Below are 23,938 nucleotides of genomic sequence, written 5' to 3'. Positions count from 1 at the left end.
CCCTAAAGACACCTTGCAAACCCTCTGCAATCTGCCTACTGTCTACAGACTGCTGCATACTCTCTACCATGTGCATGAGGCAGTCTTCCTGCAGACTCTGCCCAGTGCAAACCCTTTCCAGACTAGAGCCCTAAAGACACCCTGCAAACCCTCTGCAATCTGCCTACTGTCTACAGACGACTGCAGATTCTCTACCATGTGCACGCGGCAGTCTTCCTGTAGACTCTGCCCGGTGCAACCCTTTCGAGACTAGAGCCCTAAAGACACCTTGCAAACCCTCTGCAATCTGCCTACTGTCTACAGACTGCTGCATACTCTCTACCATGTGCATGAGGCAGTCTTCCTGCAGACTCTGCCCAGTGCAAACCCTTTCCAGACTAGAGCCCTAAAGACACCTTGCAAACCCTCTGCAATCTGCCTACTGTCTACAGACGACTGCAGATTCTCTACCATGTGCACGCGGCAGTCTTCCTGTAGACTCTGCCCAGTGCAACCCTTTCCAGACTAGAGCCCTAAAGACACCTTGCAAACCCTCTGCAATCTGCCTACTGTCTACAGACGACTGCAGATTCTCTACCATGTGCACGCGGCAGTCTTCCTGTAGACTCTGCCCAGTGCAACCCTTTCCAGACTAGAGCCCTAAAGACACCTTGCAAACCCTCTGCAATCTGCCTACTGTCTACAGACGACTGCAGATTCTCTACCATGTGCACGCGGCAGTCTTCCTGTAGACTCTGCCCAGTGCATACCCTTTCCAGAGTAGAGCCCTAAAGACACCTTGCAAACCCTCTGCAATCTGCCTACTGTCTACAGACTGCTGCATACTCTCTACCATGTGCATGAGGCAGTCTTCCTGCAGACTCTGCCCAGTGCAAACCCTTTCCAGACTAGAGCCCTAAAGACACCCTGCAAACCCTCTGCAATCTGCCTACTGTCTACAGACGACTGCAGATTCTCTACCATGTGCACGCGGCAGTCTTCCTGTAGACTCTGCCCGGTGCAACCCTTTCGAGACTAGAGCCCTAAAGACACCTTGCAAACCCTCTGCAATCTGCCTACTGTCTACAGACTGCTGCATACTCTCTACCATGTGCATGAGGCAGTCTTCCTGCAGACTCTGCCCAGTGCAAACCCTTTCCAGACTAGAGCCCTAAAGACACCTTGCAAACCCTCTGCAATCTGCCTACTGTCTACAGACGACTGCAGATTCTCTACCATGTGCACGCGGCAGTCTTCCTGTAGACTCTGCCCAGTGCAACCCTTTCCAGACTAGAGCCCTAAAGACACCTTGCAAACCCTCTGCAATCTGCCTACTGTCTACAGACGACTGCAGATTCTCTACCATGTGCACGCGGCAGTCTTCCTGTAGACTCTGCCCAGTGCAACCCTTTCCAGACTAGAGCCCTAAAGACACCTTGCAAACCCTCTGCAATCTGCCTACTGTCTACAGACGACTGCAGATTCTCTACCATGTGCACGCGGCAGTCTTCCTGTAGACTCTGCCCAGTGCAACCCTTTCCAGACTAGAGCCCTAAAGACACCTTGCAAACCCTCTGCTTGCTGTGTACTATCCGATAGGCTACAATGGTTCTGTCGGGGAGAACCCAATGGCTTTGAAGAAAATAAAAATAAAAAGAAACAAGAAGAGGTGCTTGATACCAATTGAATAAGTATGGCAAGTATAGCATATGCATTGGTTGAAATATGGAACGCATATCAAATGACGTTGGAACGCAGAATAAAGCAAAACACCTACTAGTATATGCTTCCAAAAGACACTTCTTTTATAGCAATTCAAGTTTAAATCAATATTTACAAATAATCAGAAGGCTGTCAATACCATACATGCCAACATTATAGGACAGGGACGTGGGACGGCGAAAAATCGGGAGAATAAAAGTTCCCCATTGACTTCTATTGTTGAAAATGCAATTTCAGGCGGGAGACAGCTTAAATAAAGCCATTTTTGGCTTGAAAAATCGGTAGTCTCCCGCCTGAATCGGGTCTGTTGGCATGTATGTAATACAAGAAATACTGACAAAGGTGACATGTGGTCCGGTGACATGAAGTGCTCAGTGCTAGTGGTGCAGTGCAGATATACCAGGTGGCCCTGCATACACTGCTCTGTTGCTACTTTTTAGGTTTCGCCTAGCGGAAGCTGCGCTCTGCGCAGCTTTTCCGCGCAGGCGAAATCCTGTTGAGAACCGTAATGTGGCTTTTGTTCGGCCCTCGTCCGTGATTGGCTGGCTCCGTAAACGGAGCCTTGCCATTGGACGAGGGGCCTGTCCGTCAATGCCGGACCAGACACGGGGGCGTTCCCGACATTCTTTGGCTTTTGCCGACGTCACGCGACGCCGGGAACGCCCCCGTGTCTGGTCCGGCATTGCCGGCACTTCTACGAGAGCGCTCCAGCCCCTCCCGCTGGAATCCTTTAGCGGTCGGGTCCAGCAGGCTGCAAACGAAGCCCCCGCCCGCGTGACTGAGGCGGCGCTGGGTCCTTGGGCCTTCCCTCCCCCTGGATAGCCCTGAGGTCGGTGGTTCCCCCCCCCGAGTGGGTCCTGTAGACCAGGGGGGCCATCGGTGCGAGCCGCCCCTTCCCGCTGACTCGCACCGCTCTGTGTCTCTCTGCCTGCCTGCAGCTCCGCGCTGCGAGAGCGCTCCAGCCCCTCCCGCTGGAATCCTTTAGCGGTCGGGTCCAGCAGGCTGCAAACGAAGCCCCCGCCCGCGTGACTGAGGCGGCGCTGGGTCCTTGGGCCTTCCCTCCCCCTGGATAGCCCTGAGGTCGGTGGTTCCCGCTCTACAAGACCCGACCGGGCCGATCGCGTCTCACGCGGGAAGCGTGAGACTTGTTTTATGTCTGACGGGCTTGTCGCGGGGTCCATTATTTTCTTTCTCTCCGGCTTCTCCGAGGCCGAAGAGAAGAAGATGGGACCGAAAGTTACCCACAAGGTGAGTCCGTAAGAAAAGCTAAGTATGGGGCGCGTGATTCAACAAGGGTACTGTACGGCACGGCACGGCCCAGCCCATGACGGGGGGAAGTGGAGGTGTAAGGTACCAGGCTTGTAATGCATTTGTACGGTCTGGCTGCGATTAAGGCCCTCCATTTCCCCCATGGTGGGTCACAATGCACCTTACCGGGTGGCCCGGGATGCTCTGTCCCGAGTTCAAGCGCACTTTCTTTCAGCCCTTGACAGGGCGCATCTAAAGCTACATTTCGGGGGGGCTACTAAAACAGATTTGCCACAGAATTAAGGCCCCACTTGTGTTGTCCTCAAAGCGAGGTCAGACCACCAAGTGCAAACGGAACTAGTCTTGGAAGGGTTTCAGCTTCAGATTTTTCGGTTCTGGCATCAGCTCCCTGAAACAGTTTCCATTTCATGCGAACTCTCTGCAGCCCTGCCTGCTAGTGTGCGTCTGCCAGTGCGCTCCGGAGCGCCCCGACTGCAGCCTCGCAGCGCACTGCCTGACTTCTGGCTCAGCGATTGTGTGAGTAGCCTTGCGTCTTTTTTTGTTTATAGTTTTCACATTCATCCCAGTGGCGCGAGGTATGCTGTACGTTCTATACAACACAGCAACAGCATACCAGCACATAACTTCAGGTTCTACGTTGGTATATTCAGGCTTTGTGGGGGAGTGAAAGGAGATGGGTTGTGCCAGGGTCCTATTCCATTTCGGGCTTGGGACACCTTCCGAAAATGCCCCCCCTCAAGAACGCAATGTTTCATTTTAGAGGCGGTGACTGCAGCAAATTAGGAACACAGATATATATATATATATATATTGCGTTGGTTTTTTTTCTTGTAAAAAGATCAAAATGATAAAAGGATGGAATTGTGGAACGGACATAACTATTTAGACCAATAAGAAAGGGGATTTCATGTTAAAAAGCGGCTTTTTGGATATGTTAAAACCTGTATTGTGACGGGAATTGAAAATGCATAAAATATTCATTTTTTGCTTGCTCATCAGTCCATGCAGAGATGGGTTTAAAGAGCAGCACGTTTCCCATTGCACGAGGGCATGTCTGGGTGATCATTTGATGAACGCCTCGGTAATCACACAAATAGGAAAATAAGTAAACAGGAAAACAAATCCCCAAAGAACTTGCTCCTAAAACAGCTTCGAAGCTATTTGACTAAAATCCATAACGGTATAATTGTGTTATATTCAACCGCACCTTCCGTTGTTTATACATGTATGGGGCTAGACTAGGCATGTGTTGAATTGAAAAGATTGTTGAAATGTGTTCTCTCGGATTTTCAACGTTGTGTTGAGATGCATGCTTTTCTATAAGGAGATTGAGGTAGTGCCTTGAAAATACGTTTTTAGAGCGCTAAAGGGCGAGGCGTCCTCACAACAAGCACTTCAGCAAAGTAAGTTGAAACGAAACAACAGTTCAACACCAAATTCAAAAGTTAAGCACAAACACCAGGGGCACTTTATTTTCTGTGTAGCGCTTTAATTACTGCTATATTCTCTCTCTGAGTATCTTTCTTCCTCGATAGTTCTACAGAGGTTAGGAAGTAAGGGATTAAAGAAACGGACACTGTATATTGCCCGGATTTACATCAAAGAAATGTCGAACGGATGATTACGCCACACTCTGATACACATCCCAATTGACGTGCTTGCTCCAAAGCTTCCTTCTCTCGTGTGGTGCAATATCGTGATTTCTAGTGCCAGCCATGTATGCTACTCACCAAACTTCTCCATATCACACTTTATGTTTCGCTTTAAAATTAGGTGCTTGCCAAGGCTGCTCGATTTCTGTTCGATGTTGTGCGCTGCTTTTCCAATTGACAATGTGTTTTCACATGAATGTTGAATTTCAAGCAGTGGAGGCCTTTCTCATTTAGGCAACATTCTGCATTGGACGAGTTGTCAAGGGTCTACCTCCCCATTTTCTCCTCACTCTCTATCCTGCACTCCTTAGATTTTCTTTTCACACTCTCTGGCTTCTGCCCTCCTTCCTGCTCTCTTCTTCTTACCTGTCCTCCCTATCCCTTCTGCCTTCTCTCACTCTATTCCCTCTGCCCTCCTTCTTGCTCTCTCTCTTCTACCATCCCTCTCGTTTCTGCCTTCTTACTCCCTCCTGCCCTCCCTTTCCACCTCTCTTCTGCTCTCTTTCACCTTCTTGTCCTCCATCTCTCTCTTGTTCTCTCTCCTTCCTGTCCTCTCCTCCTCTAGCCCTCATTCTCCTTCCTGCCCTCCCTCTCCTACCTGCCGCCCTCTCCTTTCTGCCCTCTCTCACACACTCCTACCTTCCCTCCTGCCCTCCCACTCCTTCTTGCCCTCCCTCTCCTTCCTGCCCTCCCTCCCTCTCCTGCCCTCTCTTCCTTTTGACCTCTCTTCCTTCTTCCTTCTTACTCCTGTTCTCCTTAACTTCTATATCTATCACTTCTTCTCTTGCACTCAGTCTCCATCTCTCTCCCTCTTGCCCTCTCTCTTTATCTTACACTCTCTCCTTCTTGCCCTCTCTCTCCTGTCTTCTCTCACACTCCTGGCTTCACTAACATGATTTATGAAATAACTTGTATTCTAATTCACTGTGCATCTGCAACTAATTGCATTATAAATGCGATCCATATTTCTGTGTAAAGTAAAACACATCAACGTTTTACACATAATTCAAAGAAGTTAGAAAAGACCATTTGTCAAAAGCAATACCAAAAGCTCAAACTTTAACAAAGGCGAAACCATTGCATTGTAAATGCTTGTTTTCTTTAATGCAACATCTGACAGGACCGCGTGTGTTTTCCAGCTGTCTCCCTCCTGTGCTGCTCTGCCCCGCCGTCTTCATGTTGAGGTGTCCCACGTCTGCACCCAACTCAGTGTTTCGGGGTCTTTGTGCTTCTGTGTGTCCCCCCCCATCTCCGTGGTGCTTTGTCTCGCTGTGTTGTGTGCTTCTCTGCCTCTCCCATATTGTTTCCATCCCCGATGTTGCTGGTGGAGAAGTGTGAAGAAGTGTGGCTCAATGGTTAGAGCGGCAGACCCTGATGCAGAGGTCTGGCCGGACCAGGGTTCAATTCCCGCCTCTGCGGGTCTTGGGCTCAATTTCCCGGACCTGTTAATTCTCACCTCGGTGCCTATTCTAATCATGGGTCCCCCTCTGCAACTCTGGGCAATAGCTTGCTTAATCTCCACAACGGCCCAACAGCGCTAGGATGCCTGGCTTCACCTTGGGGGTGCCCAGGAGTGGACACTTCACAGGGAAAGGCCAGGAAGGGTTCCACAGCGGTATGAGTACAGCGCCTTGAGACCCCTTCTGGGGTGATTTGTGCGCTATATAAGCATTACATTTACATTTACATTTCCTCATGTCCATATAGCTCTGTCTCACTGTGTGTGTGTGTGTGTTCCCCATCTCCACGTTGCTCTGTCTTGCCATATGGTTATTTGCTTTCCGCAATGTTGTTTTGTCTCATCAGTGCTTCTCTGCCACATCCATGTTGTTTCTGTTCCCTGTGTTGCTTAACCCCTCCTTTACTCGCCCCCCCCCATTTTTCATCTGCTCACCTAGCCTGGCATTTTTTCATTTTTGTTTCTGATCCATTCAGATCTGTAAAAAAAGCACTTGGTAAATGATGTCAGCACGCACACTTACAAAATGATGCAGCATTCAAACCCTGAAGTGTTGTTGTTCTTTATTTTATTTTTATTTTTTAGCCGTACTGCATTGGATCATGGATGTTATGCAACGTGGCTAAAACCCATTGGCAAAGCCACTGGGCCCCAAAGGCGAAACTCTTCCCGCCTCTCCCATGTGGCTGACTTCCAGGCTTCAAGTGCAGTTTCTTTCCCATGCATTTTCAAAGTTTCCGTCCCTGGGTCCCATGCTCTCCTCCTCTTCTTGGGGTGTTTTCTGCGTACACAGGACCTCCCTCTTCATGTGTTTGTGGCCTGCTCTCCCCTTCTTTCTCTCTTTCGCACACACTCTTTCTGTTCCTCTGTCTCGAATTCACTTACCATTTCCAGCACAATTTACCTACCCCTCTCTATCTTCCTTTCTATCCACTCTGTGCAGCTCTCAACCCATCTATTCACCATGTCAGATAATTCCACTACACAAATACACTCCACACACACAATTCCAACCCACACATTTTATAACTAACAGTTCCAATGCAACCCACATAATTCCACTTCACACCACATGCACCCACTACACTCCAAACCAAAACACACAGGTAAAGACATTGTCATTTACAAAGTCAATAGCTCCAACTCTTGCAAAAGCTTGAGCTGCAGCATTGCAAATGCTTGTTTAAGGTGATGGCACTTCATTGTTTTTGTCTCAAAACTGAAAATGCTTAAGTCACAGAGCTTTAATTTGTCATTTTTCTTTGTTGGTTCTGCAAAAAAGAACCTTTGGAAAGAGCATCAAATGCTCCAGGCCCAGACACAACTCGGAGTAACTAAGAGAGGGGTCCTACTCTCACAACAATTCTTCCTATTCAAGAACTTCTGTCCTAGAAAAACAAAATCGACCAGAGCTGAGCTCCCCGCCGCAGGGCAAGCAACTGTCCTTAACTAGTGCTGGGAGAACAAGGTGAAGCACTTTACCGCTGTATATTCGGAACTTACCTGTGGCTCAATTTCATGTCAAAAAAGCAAATAATATCCTCTTTAAACTGGCCTAGCAGGAGCAGGTAAAATCTGGGCATTTTAAAACCTGTGTAGGTTCTGCTTAGGTTACCAGCCTTGATTGCTCTGCCCTTGCCTTACTCGTGTGTGGCTACTGCTCATGTCACCAGCCCCAATGTTTGCCTGGTTGTATGACGTTACAACGCATACTTTTACAACGCATGCCATTACAACAAATGTTTCACAACGCAACATCCATTACAACGCATTCCATTACAACGCATGCCATTACAACGCATTCCATTACAACGCATGCCGTTACAATGCATTTTACAATACTACCATTACAACGCATTCCATTACAACGCATACTACCTTTACAACGCATACCATTACAACACATACCATTACATAGCATATATGGTAAGTATTGGATAGTGTAGGGGTAAAATGTATTATTCCTGCTCGAGGGGGTGCAACAGTAGGGTAAGTGTTGGATAGTGGAGGGGTAAAAATTACTATTCTAACTCCAGGGGGTGCAACAGTAGGGTAAGTGTTGGATAGTGTAAGGGTACTATGCGTTGTAATGGTATGCGTTGTAATGGTATGCGTTGTAATGGTATGCGTTGTAGTGTCATGCATTGTAATGGTATGCGTTGTAGTGTCATGCGTTATAATGGTTGCGTTGTAATGGATGTTGCGTTGTAAAAGTGTTGTTTTAATGGTAGTGCGTTGTAAAACTTGTGTTGTAAACGTTGTTTCCCGTTTGCCTTCTGGGCTTCCTGTCACTCATTCAACACCATGTCTGCCTGGCGCATGCTGCTATATGGATTACTGGGGAGAATTTCTAGAACCGTTGTCTAGTGCTCTACTCTGCCCCCAATCAGGGATTCAGCATTGTGAACAATATTTTAAACAGAATAAACAGAGAATTCAAAACAAAAAGATAGTTGGATTGGATTATTAGCCTTGCAAGAATGTAATGACCAGCTCCCATATGGACAAATTATGTAGAATAAATCTCGCCTTCTGAACAAAATCGCCTTGATTAAAAAGAAACTTGATTTATGCAGTCAACATCGAGCCACACTTTTTGCGGAGCATCTTTTTGTTTTGAATTCTCTGTTTATTCTGCTTAAAATATTGTTCACTATTGTTGTAGAATGCAGAATTCCCGATTGGGGACAGAGTAGTGCACACTGTGTCTAGACCAATGGTTTTAGACATTCTCCCAACATAAACATTTGGGGCCAGTACGATGTCGGGCGGATTGCCCCCGCCAGGCTGGCGGTAGCCACCGCCAGCCTGGCGGGGGTAATCCATCCGACATCCACACTCGTTTTCCCCCCGCCATATTAGTATGGCGGGGGGACCTTGGAGGACAGAAAGACCGTTCGCAGGGTTTCTATGGTGGTGGTGTCTGTCAGACACCGCCTGCCATATTAGGATGCGGTTTTACTAATGCCTTTCCGTGGCAATACCGCAACGGAAAGGCATGCAGTCTTCACTCTGGGGGCCCCCTGCGGGCCCCCAGAGTGAAGGGGGGTTGGGGTTGCACATTGGGGGTACCTGTGATACCCCCTTCATTTGCATAGACAAAGCGGCAGGCACCGCGCGGTGCCTATCATTTTGTCTATGCAAATGCATTTATGCATTTATAGCATTGTGGTGGGCGGTGCAGAGAGCACCGCCCGCCACAATGCTATAAATGCAGGATGTGCCCGCCACTGTGGCGGGCACATCCTAATACCCCCCACGGGGCCCCCGCCCTAATGGCGGGCGGTCCCGATTTCCGACAGGATGGCGGGCGGACAAAGTCCGCCCGTCATCCTAATGAGCCCCTAAGTTTTAAAAACATCATTCTGGTGCTGCATTGCTGCCCATATTTAATAACCCTTATTACAATTATAACATGCACAACTATCTCTCACATACCCTCACCCACCACACGGGCCGGTGATGAAAACCACAGCTCGCTAGAAACATGAAAACACTTTCCACGTAGGTTCAAAACAAAAACAACACCCTTCCAACCACACACCCTACATGGGGTAGCTTGCTAAGTACGTGGGTAAGCGCTTCATCGCTATCAAACGCTGCAATAAAATATAATGCAATACAAGTGATGCTGTTATCTTGAATGGGAGCACAGAGCCTCCACTCTATCAACACAACACTAACAGGAAGAACCAAGAAGAGGAAATGTGTCGACTTTTTGGTCTCTACCATACTGAATATGTGAGACCATTCTGAGGACAATGCTTAGAGTTTCAACACTGCAATGGAGCCTCCCTTTTGACAGATTGAATCGTCCCTGGTAGATAGACAGATCTTTTTACTGCCAGATTTATTCAAATCAGTACAATAAAGGTCCCCAGAACATGGAAGAAATACACAGTTAAATAGGGAATAAAAAATCATATATAAAATAATGGTGCATAAAGGCATAGTAAAAAAAGAGTATCAAATTAAAATCAAACACATATAAAATATAAATAATGAGAGATCCGTTCCTCCGCAATCTAAAGCCTCTCCTTTACCCCCAACAACTGCTGCTCATAAATAAGGCTCCCTGTTTTCAGATTTTACGAATTTTTACAGATAAATACAGACAGAAAACAATGTGTTTTCTGTCTGCATTTATTTATAAAAGTGGATAAATACAGAAAATGTGCTTCTTTTAAGTGACTATTTGTGCTGTCTTTTATGAATTATAGCCCAACAGCTGAGCAGATGGACAGCATGGAAAATTAAAAAAAACAGGATGAAATGTCTTTAAATAATTACACGTGTCAACATACATTTGTGGTATAATGCTAATATTTACCAGTGGATGTACTGTTATGCAATATTTGGCAACTCAAATAGCTAAAACATGACAAACATCAAAGAATGAGTGTGTGTATATATTTTAAATAAATATGGAAATGTACAATTTTACAACTACATTTATACGCAAAACACAAAATGAATATGGATAAATACAGATAAAATGGCCAAAAAATGAATATGGATAAATACAGACGGAAATGTTTAAAAAATTGGGGCCAGATGTATCACGATACCGTTTTGCGAATCCTAAATAGCGATTTTTTGCGAATCGCTATTTAGAATTCGCAAAACGGTATGTATGTACAAAATCGCAATTTTTTGCGATTCCTTATTATTCTTTATTTGCGATTTCGCATTTTGCGAATTCGCAAATAAAGAATAATTTCCAATGCATTCCTATGGGCCAGGAGGCCCATAGGAATGATAGTGCAATAATTCTCAAATTGCGAATTCGCAATTTGCTAATCGCAATTTGAGAATTATTTCAAGGGTGCAGGGGTGTCTCAAAGACACCCTGCTGCACCCCTCAAATCTACATGTGTGTGCATGTGGCACACATACATGCCCTATGGGCATGTATGAGTGTCACATGCCACCCTTACAAATGCCAATTAGGGCATTTTTAAAAGAAATCGCAAATTAGCACCAACTACAAGTTGATGGTAAATTGCGATTTCTTAACACAAATTCGCAAACCAAAAATGTGTCATACATATCATTTAAGGAATCGCAAAATTTGCAATTCCTTAAATGCTATGGCAAAATAAGGAATCGCAAATAATTGCGATTCCTTAAATTGCAATTTTTTCTTACATATCAAAAATCGCAAAACGGCCGTTTGCGAGTCGCAAAGGCCGAAATTCTGCGATTTTCAGCCTTTGCGAGTCGCAAAAGCCTTGCTACATCTGGCCCTAAATACCATAAAAACCGGGGGCGCTAATCATCAACCAATTGAAAGGAGGGTTAGTTGTCAAACCTTGACAACCCTGGCAAATTAATCTTTATGGGTATAAAGAGTTCAGCACAGGGGAGGGTCAGGGGCCTGGAGATAGGCGAGTAAAGTGGCTACAGATTTCATATATTATTCACAAACGGGGCACAGCTAGTTGAGCTTGTTCACCTCTCAGGCAGGTTTCTACAGCGCCCCGACAAGTCCTAACATTTGAAATACACCATACCAGTCGGAGTCAGCACTTCCTCAGCGGGATCAACGTATCACACATACAGAGTACATGTATCAGTGATTCCTCTCCCTTTGTACAGCGGCATTGTCTGTCACCATTATCCAGATTTATTCGCCCTTACAAATAGCATTTTAAAGGGATTAAGCCAAATAGAAATCCCATTAGCTGATGTTTCATGCTCAAGTTGAGGGGCGGAGATAGGTGGACTGTGAGGGTCCCTAGCTCATACAGTGTGGAAACCAGCCCTCTGTGTCCCAATTTCTTCATGACTTGTACGTCGTGTTCCGTTGATATAAGCCTTGCTTGTTTGATCAGCAATTTGGCAGTCACCGGCAGCCACTTGTCTAGATTTCTCATGCCTCCAAGGTCTCAAAGTGCTACGCAAACAAATGATGGACGGAATGCTGAATATATGATACATTCACCCCCAGTCAAGAGAACTGGGTTAAATCCATTGTTCTCTTGCTCACCATGCCACCCCAGTTTAGACCCAGCCATATGCAAATCACTCTTGACCCTGTGCCTCATGGGAACAGTCCAGACCAAACTGCCAAGTCAGGTCCTCCCTGGACCAGAAACAAGCATCCAGGGACCGGTTTCTGGGAATTACCCTTCATCAGCCAGGCCAGCTTGAATCCAGTGGCACAGTAAGCAAGGGGCCCACATCTGGGCATACCCATCCCACTTAGGGTGAAAAGTGCTAAGCAAACAAATGATGGACGGAATGCTGAATAAATCATACATTATCCCCAGTCAAGAGATCTGGGTTAAATCCATCCTTCTTTTACTCACCATGCCACCCCTGTTTAGACCCTGCCATATGCAAATCAGTCTTGGCCCTGTGCCTCATGTCACAATAAAGGTCCCCAGAACAGGGAAGAAATACACAATTAAATAGGGGGAAAAAGCATATAAAAATTCTGGTGCATAAAGGCCTAGTAAAAAAAGAGTATCAAATTAAAATCAAATACATTAAAAAATATGAATAATGAGAGATCTGTTCCACCCCTTTAACCCCCAACAACCGCTGCTCATGGCCAAATTGAAGGGAGGGTTAGTTGACAAACCTTCACAACCCAGGCAAATGAATCTTTAAGGTTATGTAGAGTTCAGCACAGGGCGGGTCAGGGGCCTGGAGAGAGGTGAGTAAAGCGGCTACAGATTTCATACATTTCACAAACCAGGCAGCTTGCTGAGCTTGTTCAACTCTCAGACAGGTTTCTACAGCACCCCGAAAAGTCCTAACATTTGGAATACACCATACCAGTCGGAGTCAGAATTTATTTAGCGGGATCAACGTATCACACATACAGAGAGCATGTATCAGCGATTCCCCTCCCTTTGCACAACGGCGGCATTGTCTGACACCATCATCCAGATTTCTTTGCCAGTATATAAAGGATTTTAAATTCAATTCAATTCAATTCAATTCAATGAATGTATATAGCGCGCTACATACCCAGAGGGTCTCAAGGCGCTTGAGGAAGGGTGGGGAGTTACTTGTCGAATATCCAGGTTTTAAGTTGCTTTCTGAATGCTAGGTGGTTCTGAATGAGGCGAAGGTGAATGGGAAGTGAGTTCCAGGTTTTAGCTGCCAGGTAGGAGAAGGATCTTCCTCCCATGGTGGTTTTGTTGATGCGGGGTACAGCAGCAAGGGCTTGGTTGGAAGAGCGTAGCTGGCGGGGGGGGGTGTAGAAGGAGAGTCGTGTGTTGAGGCATTCGGGTCCAAGTTCGTAAAGTGCTTTGTGTGCGTGGGTTAGGAGGCGGAATGTTATTCTCTTATTGACGGGGAGCCAGAGATTAGGCCAAATAGAAATCCCATTAGATGACGTTTCATGCTCAAGTTGAGGGGCTGAGAAAGGTAGACTGGGAGGGTCCCTGGCTTGTACAATATGGAAACCAGCCCTCTGTGTCCCAATTTCATCATTACTTGTACGTCGTGTTCCGTTGATATAAGCCTTACTTGCTTGATCAGCAATTTGCCAGTCACGCGGACAGGCAGGCAGCTTGTCTAGATTTCACATGCCTCCAAGGTCTCAAAGGCCTGATTTAAATACTTATTGCAAATTGTTTTTTTTTTTACGTATGGTTCTTCGCCAGCTTCGCTTTAAGGCTGTAGGCTAAGAATTTTGATTTTAAGATCCAGTGCTGCAGACCTAACCCAAACTCCTGTCGGATTTGAGCTTGTGATGTGCAATTTGGATCAAAAATACTCTTCAGTAGCAAGAGCACTGAGCTCAGTCCAGTCAATTGGTCATTTTATCTCAAAATATCATTGCCCCGTAAGCGATTGGTAGGGAGGAAATTGAATCCTATTACCTTCAAGAGAGGGGTGAGATCTTGGTTCATCAGTGATTTTTGCAGCTTGCAGAAAGTCCATTCTAGGGAGTTTCCTGTCCCCTGGTGGGCATGGATGTGTGGTGTTGAGTGGCCTCTGTGGTCCAGCCATACCGAAGATACTTCTAGGCATCCACAACTTCAATGGACTTCCACTCAATGAACTATATACGCCTTTTTTTCCAATTTACAGGATATTATTATTACCTTTGCTTTTGTTGCATTTACCTTCAGGTGGTTGGACCTCCAGTAGCTGGCGAGCGCAGTAAGGAGGCTCTGGAAGCCAGTCGGCGTTTAGTCCAGAAGGACTGTGTCGTCCGCACACTGGAGCCGATTGAACTTCAAGGCCTGACATTTTTGGATGAAAAGCCCTCCCCGGCACCAGCCGACGTGGCTGGTCAGCCAGGTATAGTCTACACAATAGTGGCGCCAGAATGCAGCCTTGCTTCGAAAACTTTGTTTGTCCGGATTTTATTCGAACTAATACATCTGTCCCAGACTCTTAGCTTTACCCAAGTGCCAGAGCATAGGGCAATGATGACATTCAATACATTGAGAGGGATGCCCCAGGTGTTCTGTTTTGACTGGAGTTTTATGGACTGGAGTGATATATGAATAAAAAATAAAATACCAGCATTTGTAAAGCGCACAGCTACCTCCGAAGTGGGTGTCCCGGCGCTGGGGCCCCCTCGGGAAGATTAAGCGAGCTATTGCCCAGAGTCACATGGCGCTGGGCTGACCTGCAGCCGGGGATCGAACCGTGAGCCCCAGATTCCAGTGTCAGTCACCCTGGCCGCTGCGCCACACCTCTTCTATTATCAAGCGCTGTTTGGAAATCAATAAACCCTGCGTACAGGGACCTGCCATTTGCAGCAATAGTGTATACTCTCTCAATTGGGAGATGCAGATGAGATAGTCTTTAAAGTGACAGCCCTTTTGAAAGCCGGTTTGAGTCCGAGGGATCAACTTCTTTCCCTCCGCCCAGGTTTGGAGCTCAGGCTTAGAATGCTGGGAAGGCACATCCCCGGGCATGATCATGAGCCTTGTTGTGCCCAGGGACCAAGAGGGAACTCCTCCATGTTTCAGGGATAATTTACCCCCAATAGGTATTCCTGGTATAAGGGAGTCATTACTGTGGTCATTTGGTATTCATTAACTTCTAAATACCTGAAGTGCTTGCCACATGTTGCCTAATTGACAAACCACTGCAGGTTCTCCACCACATTCACAAATAAAGGGGGTTAAATATTGACTACAAGTTGGTATCTCAAATATCATCTTGAATGACTCCCCTTCTTTGCACCTTCCTATTACGACCCATAGATACTCACGCTAACAAGAGCTTATTGGGCTGCCCTTATCTTTTCTTACTTTATTAAAACTGCCTTTTTAACTACCAGAATAAAATCCACTATGTAAAACATACTCACCATTGCAAGAAAACAAGCCTACAAGTATGTATGTATGTATGCATGTATGTACGTACCTGTATTTCTAAAGTCCAAACTTAGCTGGCTAGCTATACAGGGGGCTGGCCCCAGGGTGCATACATGGGGGTGGGGGTGGGGGGCAGCGGGTTGAGTAACAGCCTATCCTCTGAGGTAGGATTCCTTGAAAAGATGAATTTTCAGTTTCTTCCTGAATTGTGTGAGGCGTGGTGAGGTTCTGATGCAGCACGGGGTGCTGTTGCAGATCTTGGGACATCGTCCCTGCAGACAGGCAAGGCATGTTTGCTACCACCCGGCGGGAGATATAAAAATGCTCCAGAGAGGAGGGAGCAAACGTAGGTTTCCTTGCCCGCAGTCCTGCGGCTAGGGAAACTACTATGTTCTGGGGGTGGGCTCTCAGGGACACAGTCAATGAGCCCACCCTAGGGGATGGGGTCCCTGGGCCTTAAAAGGCTCAGGGAGGGGTGCTGTGTGGCCCCACTCCCTTTAAAGTTTAATACAGCCTGGGGGATGGGGTCCCCGGGGCCTTTTAAAGCTCAGGGAAAGGGACGGGTACACCCTTTCCCTTAATTAATGTAGTGGGCCCTGGAGAATGTGGTACCCAGGGTTGCGCGCCCTCCTCCCCCTTATTAAGGTGCCTGGCCACGGAGGACGGGGTCCCCAGGTCCCACATTGGACTTCAGGAGGGTGGGTGCACCTGTGCCTCCTCCCCAAATAATCTATAAAAACAAGCATTGGCATAGCAAATAGGTCTTGCCTTTGGGACCTTATAAGTGTTTAGCCATGCAACAGTTGATGTTGTTGCATCAAGGATATTGTGCTGGATGACTAAACACTTATAAGGTCCCAAAGGCGAGACCTATTGGCTATGCCAATGCTTGTCTAGCAGAACCGGCCCACCAAGGCTTATCTTTTAATGTTCTCAAAATGACTTAATGGCTATCTATGTGTGAAATTTCAGCATCTACATCTGTGTGCTTGTTTAAAACGTGTGCTGCGTCCTGCTCACAGGACTTCCAGCCGCTCAGCAGCGAGAAATATTACAACCCAAAGACAGAAAGCTAGAACTGTGGGCTCTGCTCCAGCTGCCAAGTAGCCTTGTTTCTTTGCAAGGCATGTGTTCAAATATAGGTGATGAAATAAGTAAATTAGGAGCATTGAGTTACATAACTGACACATGCCAAAATGCCAAGGGGGAATTCAGTTTGTGGCGTGTACATATTCACGGTCCATGATATTGTTTTATTACTATATCATGGAGGCCACACGTTCAGCCTGGTCATAGCCATTAAGATGTGCTTCCTTGCCCACTTGTGACCGTTATTTCTTTGTAGTTTCGTGCCCTGAGATGGAACGGCTATTCTACAGATTAAAGATTCTCATTGGGCTCCCAATTGGCTCCCGGCCCATGTAAACGTTCCTAAGAGTAGCCCGCTGGACAGCAGGCGCACCGCCGTGCCGCAGTGATGACAAAGCTGCTCTTATCCCGGGCATCTCAGAAGAGCTGACAAGAGCAGCCCTATAACAACTGTCTGCGGCCGGGAAGACCTCTCTTAAGTCAGCTGGTAATGGGCGGGACCACGGAGGCCCAGGGCGCGATGCACCACCTTGTATAATTAAAGCGCTGCTTCCGGTCTGTGGACATGCGCTACCGAGACCCTCTGTGCAGTTCAAGCAGAATGCGCGAGAACCCGAGCAAGTGGAATGTTGCTTGCATTCCTTAGAAATGCAATGGTAGTTCGGACACCACCTGAAAAGAACAAGCCCGCAAGTGGTGCGCGCACGTGTGCCACAGCGAGCGATCTGTTTTTCAATTATCGCGCACCCATCTCTGTACGATAATTGAAAACAGATGTGGCCTGTGCGGGTAACCGCAAGCAATAGGCCGTCGGAGGAGCAAAGCAAGGCTATGCACCCGCCTCTGCCCAATGAGTGTGCTGTCTTCCTCAGAAAGATGCATACAAAGACGAATAGCCTCTTAATGAAAACAAACCACACGCACAAGTGTGTGGTGAGCTTTCCAGAGCCCTTTTACTGTTTACATAAAGTCTCGCAAGAGCAGCACATGCGCGCTGCTACAGGCTCAACCTAATAATGGCAGATGGGCTTTTTTTCTATGATTCCACTTGATTGTGGCAAAAGTGTTTTTTTATTTTTGGGCCCTTTTCCCCACAGTACCTAGGGGGACAAGGCATCATTTTATTTATTTTTTATTGCAGGACAGTGGGCTAAGTCCCTGAGTCCTGTAATGGCGTCCAGCAACATTTTTCTTCATGTTGCCAATCAGAGCCTTGCTCCCATGGGAGCAGGTTGGTCCGAGGGTAAAAAGCTCCCTGGGGCTATCAGACGGCTCCATTTTATAAATTCAGTTAGAGGGAATCTTGCGAGAGTCGCTCAAACCCGACCATCGAGATATATAAATATTTTTGGAGCTGAATATCTCCAAAATTACTGAAAGCATTTGCACCAAATCACAACAAGCACTTGCAATGCAATCCGTCTCGCCTTTGGGACCTTATAAAGTATTTAGCCATCCATCACATCATACTGGGTGCTGCCAAATCTACTGTTGTTTAACAAAGAACTGCATTGAGAAGTACTTGTAGTTTGGCCCGATTTCCTGGTCATTTATGAGCTTCACTGGCTAGAATCAAGTTCAAAACCAGATGCCTGGCTCATAAAGCCACCAACTTGAAAACAATTCAACAACTCCTAAACTACTGATCATACCTGGGAGTAAATAAAGCCTAAGAAGTAAAAACTCCTTGCAACTTGTCAATCATAAATGTATAGCTTAAGCATTAAGACCAGTCCTCCGTGCAGCATCAACCCACCCCTGGAACACTCTATTCATCTAAACAACTAACCAGCAGTGCGTAAAACCTTTTTTTTCAAGATTTACTTTAGTATGTTCTGGATGTTATAGAACTCCCTTCCGAATGTTTATTTTTTTGCCTTCTATCAGTTTTGAAAGTTGTCCAGCCCCTCTACATTCTCTCCTCTAAAATTAGACATCTGCCCTTCTCAGCTGGTGAAGTGAATATTAACTAACTATATATACAAGGGAGTCCCTCTGTAAATAGTGCTATTAAAATATGTAACAACATTTAAAATAATACATACAAATCAGGAAAATTTTCAAAACAAATAAAAATGTTTTCAAAAAAAAATGTAAAGCCAACATGTAATGTAAAGGATCCATGGCCTATTTATGGTTGTCATCCAGGTCGTCATGACATCATGCCTCCTGGACTTTTCTAATACAATTAACTGTCACCAGGTATGGCAGAGTTAAAGTGCTCAATGGAAGCCGCCCGTGACTATAACTCTCATAACAAAGTAGTTGTCAAGTAAATGTCAAGACACGAAATACAATTTCCTGGCTGCACGAAGCTAGGTAATTCTACTGCCTCGTGGGTATTCACGGAATGTGCAATGTATACGTCTACCACCCCTGCCACCCTTTTAATTACCAGAGCACGCAAGGGCCCACATGCCTTGTGATGCACTTACACCCAGTCCTGGGTTTTTATGCACACTAGCACATCTTTGCACTTGTTTACCGGGGTGGCACCCTGCACCCGCCTGTGCCCCAGCCAGCAGCGGGGACGCCAGGTCCCATAGAGGGTAGTAGTACCCGCACACACATATAGCGCCAGGATGCCCGTGGGATTGCAGCACACTTTATAAGTGTGGAATACATACACACCAGCATTATCTCGCTCTGGGCTTGGGGCAGCCTGGCAGCCGGGGAAGAGGTGCTGTGTGCTGTTCCGGCCCGTCCATGGGGGTGGAGAAGAGCTCCCAAGACGAGAGACGAGGGCGAGAGAGGAGGACACAAGTGGGCGGGGGGAGTGCTTCCGACCGACCGACTCATGCAGGCCTTTGTAGAAAGAAGCATTGTGTAGTCAGGCGGGTGATCTGTGGGTGGGGAGGATGGAGTTAAACCCGGCCGCATTTCATCTCATCCTGCTTCGCTGCTTGTGCTGTCTCTGCCTCCATTTGTTGAGCATGCGCACGATGTAATGCATTGCGCGCATGCGAGACAAAGAGTACGAATTCACCCACAAATGACACGGCAAACAAGCATTGAAAATGCAATAGGGCTTGTATTTATGCGAGCCCTATTGCATTTTTTTACACTGAAGTGCGGGCATAAAAAGGCACGAACAGGAGGGGGTTGGGGGTGGTTGTAAGAAGTTACGGACTACGGGAGGGAACGGGGAGAGGCAGGGGAACAAAACTGTTTTTCTAGTAAAGGGGTTGATAGCCTCGTAAGGATAAAAATTACGACATGGCCGTCAGGAGGCGGGATTAACAAGCAATGCACCAATCAGAATCCAGAAATTATAATTCAAACCAGTCAAAAATAAGGCTGGAAAGTGGGCGGAGCTTCCCCCACTATCCTGTATACAGCATTGCTCAACGAGACAGCGCATGCGCTGCCTAGTCGAGACCTAAAAAGCACACTCTGCGGAACAAGATCCAGCTTCCTGCTGATTTTGGTGTCATTCCCTTCAGCAGTTTTTGCAGTCAGCTTCTTTAAAAAGTCTATGGAAAATGAATGGGGATTGTGTGTTTTGTGCCCCCCCCCCCCTTAGTAACCACTAGTCCTATCACCCAAAACTTTCCATTTAGAAACTAGGCACAAAAAAAAAACTTATTGGAAACAGCAGCCCCCTCTGGGCTAGAGAATGGCAGAGATTGATAGAGAGACAGACACACAGACACAGACTGAGAAAAACAGGATGCAGGTGTAATGCTGAGAGGGCCTGGCACTGAGTGAGAGGGATAGAGGGGGCTGAGATGGAGGAATGAGGGCAGAAAGACAAAGCAGATGAGATTTCGGAAAGGCCAGAAGCTGGCAGGGTGAGAGGGTAGAGTGGGCCAGTGGTAGATGTGAAGGGATATGAGGGATGAGAGAGAGATAGAGAAAGACAGAGACCAGGAGGCCAGGAGTGTCAGTCGCTGGTAGGATGAGGGGGTAGATTGGGACAGGGATGGATATTGATGGGCAGGAATGGGAGACCATGGGAGGCCGAGGGTACCAGAGACTGGTGGGGTGAAAGAGGTAGATTGGGACAGGGACGGATATTGATGGGCAGGGATGAGAGACCATGGGAGGCCGAGGGTACCAGAGACTGGTGGGGTGAAAGGTAGATTGGGACAGGGATGGATATTGATGGCCATAGATAGGCTGGGGAGGGGGTTGGGAGGCCGGGAGTACCTATGCTGGGGGCGAGAGGCGCATGGAACGAATGTACAAGGATAGCGCTCAGAGAGGACGAAGAGCGTGACATGCACGTGGGATGCCGCGAGTGTCGTGCCCACCCCTCACGCTGTCCCACCTGCTCTCTGCAGCGGCTCTTCCCCCCGGCTCACGCTGCCCTCCGACGCCACGGGCACCCGGGCAGTGCGGAGACACAGCAGGTGTCATGGGCGAGCCCTCTCCCTGCCCCTCCCGGCAGGCCCTGCCCACCCCCGGCACCGACAGGCGTGTCTATGACTGCCACAACGCAGGGTTTCGATTCTCGCCTGAAGCATGCAGCACCTGGAGAGCGGCAGGGCAAGGGCGAGGCGCTGGCCTCGCTGCTGGAGCAGCAAGGGGTGCAGGGCAAGGACTGGAGGGCACAGAGAGAGGTGTCTGCAGGCACGGGGCACTGCAGGGCAGGGACTGGAGGGCACAGAGAGAGCTGTCTGCTGGCATGGGAGGGCACATAGATGTCTGCAGGCAAAAGGCACTACAGGGCAGGGCCTGGAGGGCACAGAGAGAGCTGTCTGCAGGCACGAGGCGCTGCAGGGCAGGGACTGAAGCGCACAGAGATCTATCTGCAGGCACGAGGCGCTGCAGGGCAGGGACTGAAGCGCACAGAGAGCTATCTGCAGGCACGAGGCGCTGCAGGGCAGGGACTGAAGCGCACAGAGAGCTGTCTACAGGCACGAGGCGCTGCAGGGTAGGACTCAGGTGCGATGGCAGAGCTTTGTTTCCTGGGGCATTGGATGCTTTTGCGCGAGCACCAGTTGCACTACATATGTCACGTTCACTTTGTAGGCTCGGGGACATTCAGTAATTTGCCCAGAATCACGGGATGTTGAAGCCGACGCCGAGACTCGAGCCTGGCCTCCCAGTTCCAAAGTCGGCATCTCTGGCCCTGGCACCACATCCTCAGCCTGTGCGTTCCTCCCACGTCAGGAGCATCAAGAGGACTGCACTTGGGGTGCATTGCAGCCACGTGGGCAGGACCCCCTGTCCCCCTCACAGGGAGAGCTAGAGGTTAAGCTGGCAGAGCCCTGTGTGTGGACCCAGCACCAGAGAACCCGGATGTGGCAGAGATACCCGCTCCTGGGAACGACGGCACCCCGGATCTCATGAGCCGGAAACTGCGGCAAACAGCAACGCAAGGAGGGAATGTAAATATGTTATTTCATAATAATATTCTGTACTCACTGCCAAAAACTAGCAGTGGGAACAACAGACGCCCCAAGCCTTGGGAGGCAGGTTCGGTAAAGCGAATGAAGCGCGAGCCGGTAAGGAAGCCTCTATGCACAAGTAGGGTGGGCCATGGACAGACCCTGGGTTAAAATAACGCACCAGTTCGAGAAGAACAATAAATAAACACGGTATTTATGCATTTTGTGTAGCGCCACAGCCAGTGGGGGGCACTCAAGATTGCCCCCACTTGAACCCCGAAAGTGGCGACCAAGTCTTCATAAAAAGGGGGCGGGGGAACATGACACAAATCAATATGACGCAATGTTACTTCCTCAGAAGAAGGGCTTCCATGGCCCTCTCGCGCCCTCCTTCACTCACTTATGAGGTCAAACGTAGCAGTGCGTATTATATAAGCAGGTAAATATACGTTTCGCAGCCCATATGTTCACACATACACCACACGTGCAGGGCTGACAGCTTTATGATCCTATTTCTGCGGTTTTTGTTGGTGCCTCGAAGACGCACCCTCTTTGAGCACTATAACGAAAATACACAATCCCCAGGAAAAGTGAAAATTACATATACATTATTTTAAATCACAAGAACACTTTCCACATATCGAGGAGGAGGCGCAGACTTCAACAATGAGCCAAAAAGACATTTTAAAACAAGGGTAAAACTTGTTGGGTCTTTTTTAAAACTTCGTTTTTTCACACTCGAAGTAAACGTTCTGCCTTGAATATTACGATGCTCGGGCGCAAAAGGTCTGAACTGCTGCGCGTGGGCCGCTGAGACCCACACAAGTCCTCCTTCCTGGCGACCCACGCGCCTCACACACGACCAGCCAGCAAACAATGTGAGGCGCCCTGGCCCGGCCCATCGGCACTTCCCCTCAGTGCTTGAAGTGCAAAAATAGAAGTGCCGGTAATCTGTACCAGAGTACCTGCGTGTTTCTGAGAAGTGCCGGTGCTCTCCGATTAAAAGTATTACATCTCTATGAAGAAGTTCCGGTACTCTCCCACTCAAAATAAAACAAGCATTTGCAATGCAATAGGTCGCGCATTTACGCGAGTTTGAGCTATTGACATTGCAAACAACAATGCCTTTTCTTTTTGTTTTAAAAACATAGATAAAAGGCATTATCATTTACAATGCCATAGATTAAACTCGCGTAAATGCGAGACCTATTGCATTTGCCAATACTTGGTTTATTTTATTTTCACACCCACACAAGAGCTACTTCATCAGTTTCGCTCTACTGTGGACGGTAAACCCCTCCAGAGCAGTTTTTGCCTCAAGGGGAGTCATCGGTTAGGTGCAAGCTGAGTACAGAAGCACATTGAACCACATAATTAATAGTGTAATGCATCTAAAAAGTCTCAGCCACTTGAAAACACTTCAGGATGCATTTCCGTTCATTGTTTTTGTCCACTGCGGCACTCCAGACAGGAGCCAGCCATATGTGTCAATCATGAATGACCCTGCTTCAATGGGGTCAGTCTAGCCAGAACTGCCAGGCCTCTTTCAGACCCTGGCAGTAAGAGGAACATGCATTTTACTGGCTATTTCAACTCAGTTAAAAAAATCCTAATACTGCCAAGAACTTTACAAACCCAACTTTCCCTGGAGGAACACGCAGGAGAATACTCAAAGCATAAAACGTTAAGCAGCGATAAATCGTTTCACCTCCTACAAAATGCGTATTCCAAAGTAACTTTACCTTAATCTGATATGTCTGCTGAAATGCAACGTAGCCCATCTGTAAAACCGCGCACGGGGAGGGAAAAGGCTGCTTCTGCCATTTAAGGCACACGCATTCCCCTGCGCATGAATCACCTGCCTTTAAACACATGCGTCCGGTTTCTCAACCGCGTGTTCAGGGTGTCAGAGAGAAGCAATCCGAGGCAAGGTTGCTCCGCTCCGGGGCATCTTTGTTTCGAGCCGAGGCCGGATACACAAGTTCCAAGGCAGGACACATGCGTCCCCGGAGAAACGAGTGAAATCTGCAATTGATATATTCTGTAATGTAGTTTATTAAATGCAGGAATCGGAGTGGGGACAGGGAGTGATTGCATGGCTGAAATTATTTGTGGAGTTAGGACGTGTAATTAAATGTGCGG

The 23,938-nt window shown here is 47.6% G+C and overlaps 1 protein-coding gene across 3 annotated transcripts in view; it reads right to left on the bottom strand.

The window, feature by feature from the left end:
* The window catches only part of LOC147678637 (monocarboxylate transporter 13-like), a 220,549-nt gene that overhangs the window by 146,502 nt on the left and 50,109 nt on the right, over positions 1-23,938 (bottom strand). Inside the window, exon 1 of one of the 3 annotated variants that reach the window (XR_015302484.1) lies at positions 20,734-20,794. The exons of the other annotated variants lie outside the window; for them this stretch is intronic. The gene's annotated coding sequence lies outside the window, so the exon portion shown is untranslated. Of the gene's footprint in view, positions 1-20,733; positions 20,795-23,938 lie in introns of those variants that run through there. 3 annotated transcript variants of the gene reach the window in all.

Source organism: Lissotriton vulgaris, chromosome 12 (genome assembly GCF_964263255.1).
Source record: "Lissotriton vulgaris chromosome 12, aLisVul1.2, whole genome shotgun sequence".
Classification (NCBI taxonomy): domain Eukaryota; kingdom Metazoa; phylum Chordata; class Amphibia; order Caudata; family Salamandridae; genus Lissotriton; species Lissotriton vulgaris.
Note: the sequence above shows the minus strand (reverse complement) of the source record. Positions and strands in the feature narration are given on the sequence as shown.